At 49.7% G+C, this 9,303-nt stretch overlaps 1 protein-coding gene across 4 annotated transcripts in view; it reads right to left on the bottom strand.

Annotated features, from left to right (window-relative positions):
• Litaf (lipopolysaccharide induced TNF factor) overlaps positions 1 to 9,303 on the bottom strand; it is a 36,143-nt gene that overhangs the window by 10,674 nt on the left and 16,166 nt on the right. The window contains exon 1 of one of the 4 annotated variants that reach the window (XM_028778410.1): positions 2,361 to 2,378. The exons of the other annotated variants lie outside the window; for them this stretch is intronic. The gene's annotated coding sequence lies outside the window, so the exon portion shown is untranslated. Of the gene's footprint in view, positions 1 to 2,360; positions 2,379 to 9,303 lie in introns of those variants that run through there. 4 annotated transcript variants of the gene reach the window in all.

The raw sequence follows: 9,303 nt of genomic DNA, 5'->3' as shown, positions 1-9,303 counted from the left end.
AGAGAGAGAGAGAGAGAGAGAGAGAGAGAGAGAGAGAGAGAGAGAGACAGACAGACATGGGCTAAGTGCCAGAAGGGGTCATAGATGCCCTGGAGCTGTAGTGACAGTTTTGAGCCACTTGCTATGGATGCTGGGACCCAAACTCAGGTTGTCCCCTGGAGGAGCAATGTGTATTCTTCTAACCGCAGAACCTTGGGCCAGCCCTAGGCTGCTCTCCTTGTAAAGCAGAGCTGCTCTTCCCGAGGACCCACAGCACAGGAGGCTCGTGATTACCTGTAACTCCAGTTCCAGGGGATCCACCGTTTTCTTTTGGCCTCTGCAGGTAGTGCACATATGTGATGCACAGATATACATGCAGGTAAAACTCACACAGACATAATGCTTTTAATCTTAAAGAGAAGCATATCAGCTGGAGATGCAGCTCGCTTGGCCAAGCGCTTGCCTAGCATGTATAAGGCCCTGGGTTTGATCCCAGCATTTCAAAAACTGCATTTGGTGGCAAATATTTGTAATCTTAATATTTGACAGGTAGAGAGGCAGGCAGGAGGATTAGAAGATTAAGGCCACTGTTGGCTAAATATCAATTTTGAGGCCAGTTTGAGATACATAGCGAAAGCCTGTCTCTAAACAGCCCCAAAGTAAACCCCATTCATTTCTCATCTGCAGAGTGCATCCCAGGGCAGCTAGGGACACAGTGACTTTCATGAGGGCAAAGAGTCTCTGCCCTTGGCCGAGCTGTTACCTGCCTGGAACTTATATTCCAGGGTCCAGGCTCTGCCCTGGACGGATGATGCCTTGGTACACAGGGCTGTTTTATGTATGGCTATTTCCCAACCAGGCAGGACAGGCTCTGTGGCTTTAGAAGAGCTACTCAAGTCTGTTTCAGGACATAGGCAGCCAGGACTGAAGGCAGTGTGCCATGGTACGGAGCCTGGGCAGACCTAGCGCCTCCGTCCACAGAGATCGATCAGTCCTGTTCCAGAATGTGTGGGAAGCAAAGAGTGGGCCCCTATAGAGAGAAGGCCAGAGTCCCTCAAGGAAACCCCACTGGACCCCATGGAGAGGAGTACCCTGGGGGTTTAGATTAGCATTTCAAAGTGAGTAAAGGAATGGGAGAGGCTTGGTAAAACAACATCAAAAAATGCCAAGCCAGCCAGCCAGTAGGGAGGCTCAGTGGATAAAAGTGCTCCTGTCAAACCTGACCTTCTGAACTCAGTCCTCAAGACCCACTTAGTGAAGAGACCCGACTTCCACAGCTGCTCTCCAGCCCTCTCCACAGGCACGCTGTGGCTGTGTCCACCCCCAATGAATAAGTAAATACTTTAAAGTTAACATCCAATATCAGATATGTTGTTAGACACTGGCTGCACGGTCAAAGGTACAAGCTATGTATGGAACTAAGTTAAGTCCAGCACCATCGGTGTCCTTGTCAAAACATAGCTATGGGAGAGCTTACAGTGAGCCACACGGCTCCCTTTCCAGCAGAAAGAATGAAGTCTCCTCAAGGCAAGCCAGACACCCCATTCGGAAGTGGTTGGGAGAAGGCGCACCAAGTTCTCCAGAGGTCAAAAGGGGGGGGGGTTTCAGAAGATCACAGAAGCATGCTGTAAAAACCACTTCAGAGCAAGTGTAAAAATCACTTCAAGCACACCAACAGAAGAATGAGACAGGACCCCAAAACAGTTTGAGGTGCACTGTGGGTTTCCTCTGACAGGAAAGGAAATGCAGAGAAACAAGGCCACAGGCAGGCAAAGCTTGCCCACAAAATCAGCTGATGTCTCTGGGAGATAGCCTACCCCCATCCCCTCTGCCTCTAGCACTGACCCTGCTTGCAGAAACTCCTGACGAGAGGAATAAGGTTGCTACTGCTCGGCAGTAACGGAAATTATCCTGCCATGAGAGGGATAGATATGAAGGGACACACTGTCCTTTCCTATTCCATGAACAGCCAGCCATGCTTCATAGATTTACTATGAAAACTGAGGGCCCATGTAAAAAATTACAATATCAGAAAACTGTGGTGTGTTCAGGAATCCTAAAATTCCCCCTGGCAGGGGAGGGACAAGAAAGGGTGTTGTGAAAATGGCCTGGGGCCACCAGCTGAGCTGGCTTCACAAAGCATAGTCACCATAGCTCCTGCATTTTGGGTTTTGATTTTCTTAAGAGAAGACTTCAATGTACACCTGGCTGACCTAGAATACCTGACCTGCCACCTCCTTAGCTCCCCAGGTGTTGGAATTACAGCCTGGTGCCACCATGCTGGCTTTAATACTACATTTCAAAAGAAATAACCTACAGGTTTGACCTTCAAAACTTCCTGGTCTGTAGAGTAAGGCCCTGCCTCCCATCCCAACACACACCCTCATTAACTGAGTCATCCTCACGAGCTCAGACCGAATCTTCTGGAGCATGCAGATAACAGTCTCTTCCAGGCTGCGGGGTCCAACAGACACATAAACATTCATAATTTGAGAGAGAAGGGGGGGGGAAAGGAGGGAGGAAGGGAGGGAGGGAGGGGGAGAGGGAGAGACAGACAGAGACAGAGAGAGACACAGACAGAGAGACAGAGATAGAGAAAGCAAGGGCCAGGAAAATGGCTCAGAGAGCTTCCACCCACATGGAAGGGGAAGGAAACTGACTAATGTCCTTTGACCTCTATACCAGAGCAAGCCATGATGTAAGTGTGCCCTGCCCCTCACAAAATTAAATAATGTTTGTTTGTTTGTTTGTTTAAAGAAAGTCCAGCTTTAGCTGGACAGTGGTGGCGCACACCTTTAATTCCAGCACTTGGGAGGCAGAGGCAGGTGGATTTCTGAGTTCGAGGCCAGCCTGGTCTACATAGTGAGTTCCAGAACAGCCAGGGCTACACAGAGAAATCCTGTCTCAAAGAACAGGAAGAAAGAAAGAAAGAAAGAAAGAAAGAAAGAAAGAAAGAAAGAAAGAAAGAAAGAGGGAAAGAAAGGAAGGAAGGAAGGAAGGAAGGAAGGAAGGAAGGAGAGAGAGAGAGAGAGAGAGAGAGAGAGAAAGTCCAGCCTTGTAACATCTTGTAACATGGTGGTCCTGGGCAGCTGAGTGGCCACACTAAGCAACTCAGGTAATCCTGACAGAATCCAGTTGCCATAGTTCCTGGGAGCTTTGTGGAGGAAATAAAGGAATATCTGGCTGCCTCTTTCATCCGGCTGTCCCTTTCCTTCCTCCCAACTGTTTAACTTTGTCATTAGGATCTTTCAATTGTTCTTGCAGACTCATGTCACCAAGGGAACAAGGGAACAGAAGGAGCTATCGATGTCCATCCAGCCATCTGCCCCCGCTCCCCAGAATGATGTCTCTATCCTTAGCTAGTTCCAAACCTAGACCTCAGCATCCTTGTATAAACTGACAGGACCTGACAATCTCAAATCGTTTGTTTGTTTGTTTGTTTGGTTGGTTGGTTGGTTGGCTGGCTGGTTTGAAGATGGCCTCACTATGTAGCGCTGGCTAGCCTGAAACTCACATTGCCCCGTCTCCACCTGCCAAAGGCTGAGCTTAAGGGGTGTGTCACCATGCCTAACTCCAACCCTATTTTTTAAAGGTGGGAGCACAGAGGCTGGGGGGATTGCAAGGCCAGCTGCCTAAACACCCCAGGTCCCGCTGTTTTCAGGAGAGCCCAGAGCATTGTTCTCAACCTGTGCGTCGTGACACATGGGGAGCAGAATGACCTTTTCACAGGGGTCACCTAAGACCATCAGAAAGCACAGATATTTACATTGTGATTCAAAACAGTAAAATTATAATTATGAAGTATCAACAAAAAATAATTTTATGATTGGAGGTTCCATCATTAGGTAGGTCTAGAGAGTCATGCTCGGCACAATGTCGCTGCTGTGGCCACCTTGAATAAAAGTCTTGCCATGTTTGAGCCCAGGCTCTGTATTAGCTTGCTGTAGAGGGGGTCTGTGAGTTGAGGAAGTAACTTTCAACTGCAGACAAGCAAGAAGAGAAGTCGAGTCTGGACCAATTGTGAGAGTATCCCTGGTCTGTACCAACCCAGCACTCAGAATCCCCAGACTCCGTGTATGATGGTCTGCTTTGGGGAAGATGGTAGCTTCAGTGATACACACGACAGGATGGGACACACAGATTGATAGCCATCTGTGGCCTGCAGGACCATGTCTAGGAGACACACAGGCTCCACCCGAGCCTGCTACAGAGAAGGTTCTCTCGGGCTTGTTTTCATTACCAAGCTCCATCCAGCCTAGGCAGAATAATTAAATTATGTTTAACTCAATTAATTAATTTTAATTTAATCTAATTTCTGCCTAACAAGAGAAATGACAATTAAGAACTGAGATTTTGCTGGGCAGAGGTGCGTTTGAGGGCCACACACCACTGCAATAGTTAAGACTCTGTTTTTATACTGCCACCCTTTGTCTCTCCCCTAGGGCACTCGAGAAGGCCATCATGTCCCTTAGCCAGGGAGGGCTCTTGCTGTCACTGAAGGAACCTTTCCAATACAAAGTTAACCGTTCGCTGACGGAACCTGGCCCTCCTTCCATCCCGCTAAGGCAGGCCGTCCCAGGACAGTTACAGCCCACCTGTGGGAGCAGATACCGCAGCGTATTCCCCTCCACTGCTCTGGGGACAAGCACAACTGAGCTGGCAGATGTCTACTTCCACTCTGTTACTGGGTCACTCTCAGTGTGAGCCAGGTCCTCCAGACCCACGTCTTGGGCGTCCACCAATAAAAATACTGTGTGCTCAGCCCAAGAAGGAAGAAAGGGTGCCAGGTGGCTCTGGACACTGCTGCTGACTGTGTGTGTGCAGATGTGCACACCTGCGTGTGCTTGTGCCCACATAGGCCAGGTGTTGCCAGGTTCTTTCCTTAGCCAGTCTCCCAGGGCTGTATATTATAGGCATGCCTGGCTTTTATACGGACTCTGGGGATTTGAACTCAAGCCTCGTTTTGTGCAGCAAGCACTTTGCTAACTGAACCTTGCTAGGCATTTACTCTGAGCGTTGATATTCTGGCTTGGCCAAATCTATTATTTCTCATGGACCCACCCTACTCCTGGGTTCACAAATACACTAAGATGGGGTCTTGGTCTGGGCAGTGGTGGCACATGCCTTTAATCCAAGCACTAGGGAGGCAAAGGCAGGAGGATCTCAGAGTTTGAGGCCATTCTGGTCTACAGAGTGTGCTCCAGGACACCATGTCTCAAACAAGAAGAAGAAGAAGAAGCAACCTAAAAAAGAAATTAAGGCGGGGACGGCACTTGGACTGTGACTGCTAAGGCCCTGGTTTCCACCTCTAAGCATAAAACAAAATACCAAGATGAACCTAGCCTCTTATGTTACTTAATAAACTAATTCACCCCTTTACATGAGTCCCAGAGACAAGAATACAATGATTATGATCATCCCAATTTATACCTGAACAAGTGGGCTCAGCCAGTTAAGCTGCTTTCCACAAGGCAGCGGTGAGAGGCTGGGGCCTGAACCACATCCATGGGCTCAGAGCCCTTCACACCTCACCAAAGCTCCTGCAGCCTGGAGGATGGATCTGGGGCCCCTCACCTCCTGAGGAAAGCACACAGGTAGGTAATGCTGATGAAGAGGGAAACACCCCCAAAATCCTGGGACAAAGACACACTATCGGGCCCAGTAATCTTTAGTGTTCTGAATTAAGATCAGTGAATGTCAGGGTATAGAAAGACGCTCCATGTTCAGTCAGATTTGTTTCTAAGGAATTGTTCCAACAACTCAAGAATTCTCTGAGAGTCCAGGAGAGTCAGTTATTCCCAGCCCTGCCCGAAAACCCTAAGTCTTCTTCTGGGCCTGTGCCCACAGCAGGCATCCCTGCCATGTTGATTGAAGCAGCCTGGATGTCCTCACAGAGTTCAGCCTGAGCCCCAATTTAAAGCGAAAGAGGAGGCTGCCAAAGGCCAAGAGGCCACCAGGTCACCAGGCTCCCAGCCACGGTTTGTAATGATCTAAAAATCATTGTGCTTTAGAGAGTCCAGACACAAAGGCTTCCTTCCCTATAGCCCTGTTGATGCCAAATGCACACAACAGGCAAGTCTGCAGACATGGAAAGCAAACTGACCGTGGCCAGGGACTGGGGGATGGCCCAGGAGGGAGGTGGGGCTCTTTTGGAGGCGATGAGATGGTCTGAACTAGACAGAGGTGACAGTTACACAACACTGTGAATCTATAAAGGGTGGCTTGCTTAAATGGTTAACTTTGCTTCTTTGAGGAGCAGCTCCCAGTGTCTTACTTGCTGTGACCGTCTTGAGAGGCCTCACACCCAAACTTTTAGGGGTGTTTTGCTTTCTTCTGAGCACCTCTCTTTTCTACTAGCCCTTGTGCTTAAGCATACATCAAAGTATCTTTACTAAAATCTCTAACGGGGTTGGGAGGGTGGGGGGGGGTGGGGGGCAGGACATGAAGACATTGCCAGAACTTTCCAAGCACAATTTAATATTCAAACTTGCAAATTGGCCCTTAACCCTTCCAAGGATTGAAGACCTGAAACCAATCAGTGACCACCCTCACCACACCCTAACTAGGATGACCATGAGGGTCCCTCCCTGCCCCATGCTTTGTCTCACCTCTGTCACTACTGAAAAGGTCTGCACTGGCAGTCTTGCTCACATATCCCCAAGCAGGCTTTGCCTCTGGAGGCCTCCCTCTGCTGGCTGGGCCTCCCTCCTCATTCCCTACATCCATGTCTGTACTGTGGGCCTTTTCAGAGGCTCGGCATACTCTGGCTCCTCCACAAAGCACAGTCAAGGGCACGGCTCACACCCAGGTGTCCTGTGTCTTGTCATGCTGTGGCCTTGTCATGTTGCCCCCGCCCGTGTGTGTGTGTGTGTGTGTGTGTGTGTGATGTGTGTTGTCATCATTGTCTCCCCTCATCCTCATTCATGTCTGTCCCACAACCTGGTGTCCTATGAGGGGACTTTAGTGCACAGGTTTTCCCATCTATAAAAGAAGCAAATGGTAGGTAATTCCTCATGCTCTCAGGAAAGTTAAAGGGGCCCACCTGAGGCACGTCCACAGAGTACACGGGACAAGCAGGAGCCCTGCCTCAGCTGCCAGCGTTCCTAGCCCTTCGATATAGCTGTCCAGGACACTTTCCCATTACCTGTCTTCCTGACTACCTGTAGGTTCTGAAGAGCAAGAACAGAAATGTGTTCATAGCACCTTAGCAGCTATAAGCATGGCTCACAGGTGAGCCGCTACCCCACCCGACCTAGGACAGAAGGTTTCCCTGAACACTTTGCGTACAAAATCCAGGAAAGTCCCAAGCAGCTCAGAACAAGATGGTCCCAATGATACTGAGAAAACACTTGCGGAGAACTATATCCATGTTTAAATGCCACATAAGACCCATCTCGAGATCTGGAAGCACAGAGTTAGGTGTAGTTGACGTAGGGCTATAATTCCCAAGGAGGCTGAGCAGGAGGGTCAAAGCCAGGCTGGGCTATATAGACCCTCTCAAAAAGGGGGTGCACTAGGGAGACAGGTCAGTTGGTGACATGTTTGTTTTGAAAACACAAAGACCTGAGTCTGATCCCTAGAACCCATGTGTTTTGTTTTGTTTTGTTTTGTTTTGTTTTGTTTTGTTTTAAAAAAAAAAGCTAAGCATAGTACTGCATGGCAGTGACCAAAGCACTGGGGGTAGAGACGACTCTCTGGGGTTCACTGGGCAGCCAGCTTCGCCCACTGGGCAACCCCTAGGTCAGTGAGGTGGAACTCCCAAGGAACCACAAGCAAGGTTGACGTCTGGCCTCCTCACATAGATGTAATGGGTCATCTGAAAACAAAAGCCCTAACTTAGAACCTAAGGAGAGGAAGCAGTCTGTCAGTCAGGGGAAGTTGCTGACGTAATGACAAGTGTTCGCATGGGCACCTCACACTTCCGTTCAGACGTGAGGCTCCAGTGAGAGGGTGGGCAGAGTGGCTGACTACCTTCTGACTTGAGCCTGCAGCCAGCCCTTTGCTACCTCCAGATTCCTGAGGGTGAAACATGGCTCAGCGGGGCGTCCTGGAATGTCCAGGCAGGAGGTCAAGCAAGCCACGATGTGGGTGGACAGACACTGAACAGGGAAATGTGGAGGAGGCCGAGCATGTTGAAACCAGAGAGAGGAAAATAAAATCCCAGTCTAGCAGGCCCACGGCCTGTTCATTGTGTAATCGCTGGTGAATGCTCACGGTGGCACAAGTTCCCAGCCCGTGGAAGGGGCTTCTCCCGAGGTTTTGCGCCCACCCATACCTGGGTCTAGGGAAGGATAAGAACAAGAATAAAGAGGTGTGTTAGGGAGCTAGGTGTAAGGACAAGGGTGTAGGAGAGCTGGGGGGGCACGATCCTTCCTCTGTCATGAGGGTCAAAGGGACAAAGGCAGGTTGAAAGGAACTAGAGGGCAGACAGAGACTCCTGAGCCTCCAAATGTCCTGTAGGCCAAAGGCTTTCAGCATGCCCCAGTGTCACCAGAACAAACAGCCACGTTCTGAGCCCCACAGGGAGATCCATTCAACAGCTGGACTCATGAGTGGGCTCCTCCTGGCACCTCCCTACATGGCTCAGAAAGACCTGCCATTCTGAACCAACCCTGCCTTTTCCTGGGGCATACGTAAATTCTGCAACCTTAACTTTGTTTATCCCAAGATGCTACACACCAGTGACTCCTGCAGGCAGTGTGCAGAGGGCTGTGTGTCATCACAAGGTGAGAGGCAACACTAACCCCGGAAAATGTAGAGGAAGAAGCCATGGGTCAAGGTAGAGCCCCTTCCCAAGGCGCCAGGGAAGTCCAAATGACCCCTACCAGAACAAATCCAAGATGGCACCTAACTTTGGCCCAAGGATACACCTGAGGATGTGTCTCGTTCTCTGCCTTATTGTATGTTACTTTATTGTTGTTTTTAGGCAGGGTCTCATGTATCCCAGGCTAGCTCCACACTCACTATGAAGCTGAGGATACCCTTAGGCTTCTGACCCTCCTTGCTTTTCACATCTCTGGTACTGGAATTCCAGGCCTGTGGCCCCATCGCTGGGTTATATTGTGCTAGGAAGTGAATGGGTCTTTGTGCCTGCTAGGCAAGCACTCTACCAACTGAGCTATATTCTCAGTCCTCTGACTCCATGTTGAGCTATGGGTTGGCTTCCCTCTGTTTAATTAAGGACTATAAGCTCTCAGAGGTCTTTTGGTACAACAGCCCCAGGGGCCTCACCTCTTCTCTATCACAGTGAGGTCTACTTCTTGGCCCTGTCACCACTCTCTCTCACAGGTGCACCCTCTCTCACAGGTGCACCCTCTCTCACAG

Source organism: Grammomys surdaster, unplaced genomic scaffold, assembly GCF_004785775.1.
Source record: "Grammomys surdaster isolate TR1022 unplaced genomic scaffold, NIH_TR_1.0 334, whole genome shotgun sequence".
NCBI classification, from domain to species: domain Eukaryota; kingdom Metazoa; phylum Chordata; class Mammalia; order Rodentia; family Muridae; genus Grammomys; species Grammomys surdaster.
The sequence above is the reverse complement of the archived record's forward strand: the minus strand, read 5'-3'. Positions and strand labels throughout refer to the sequence as shown.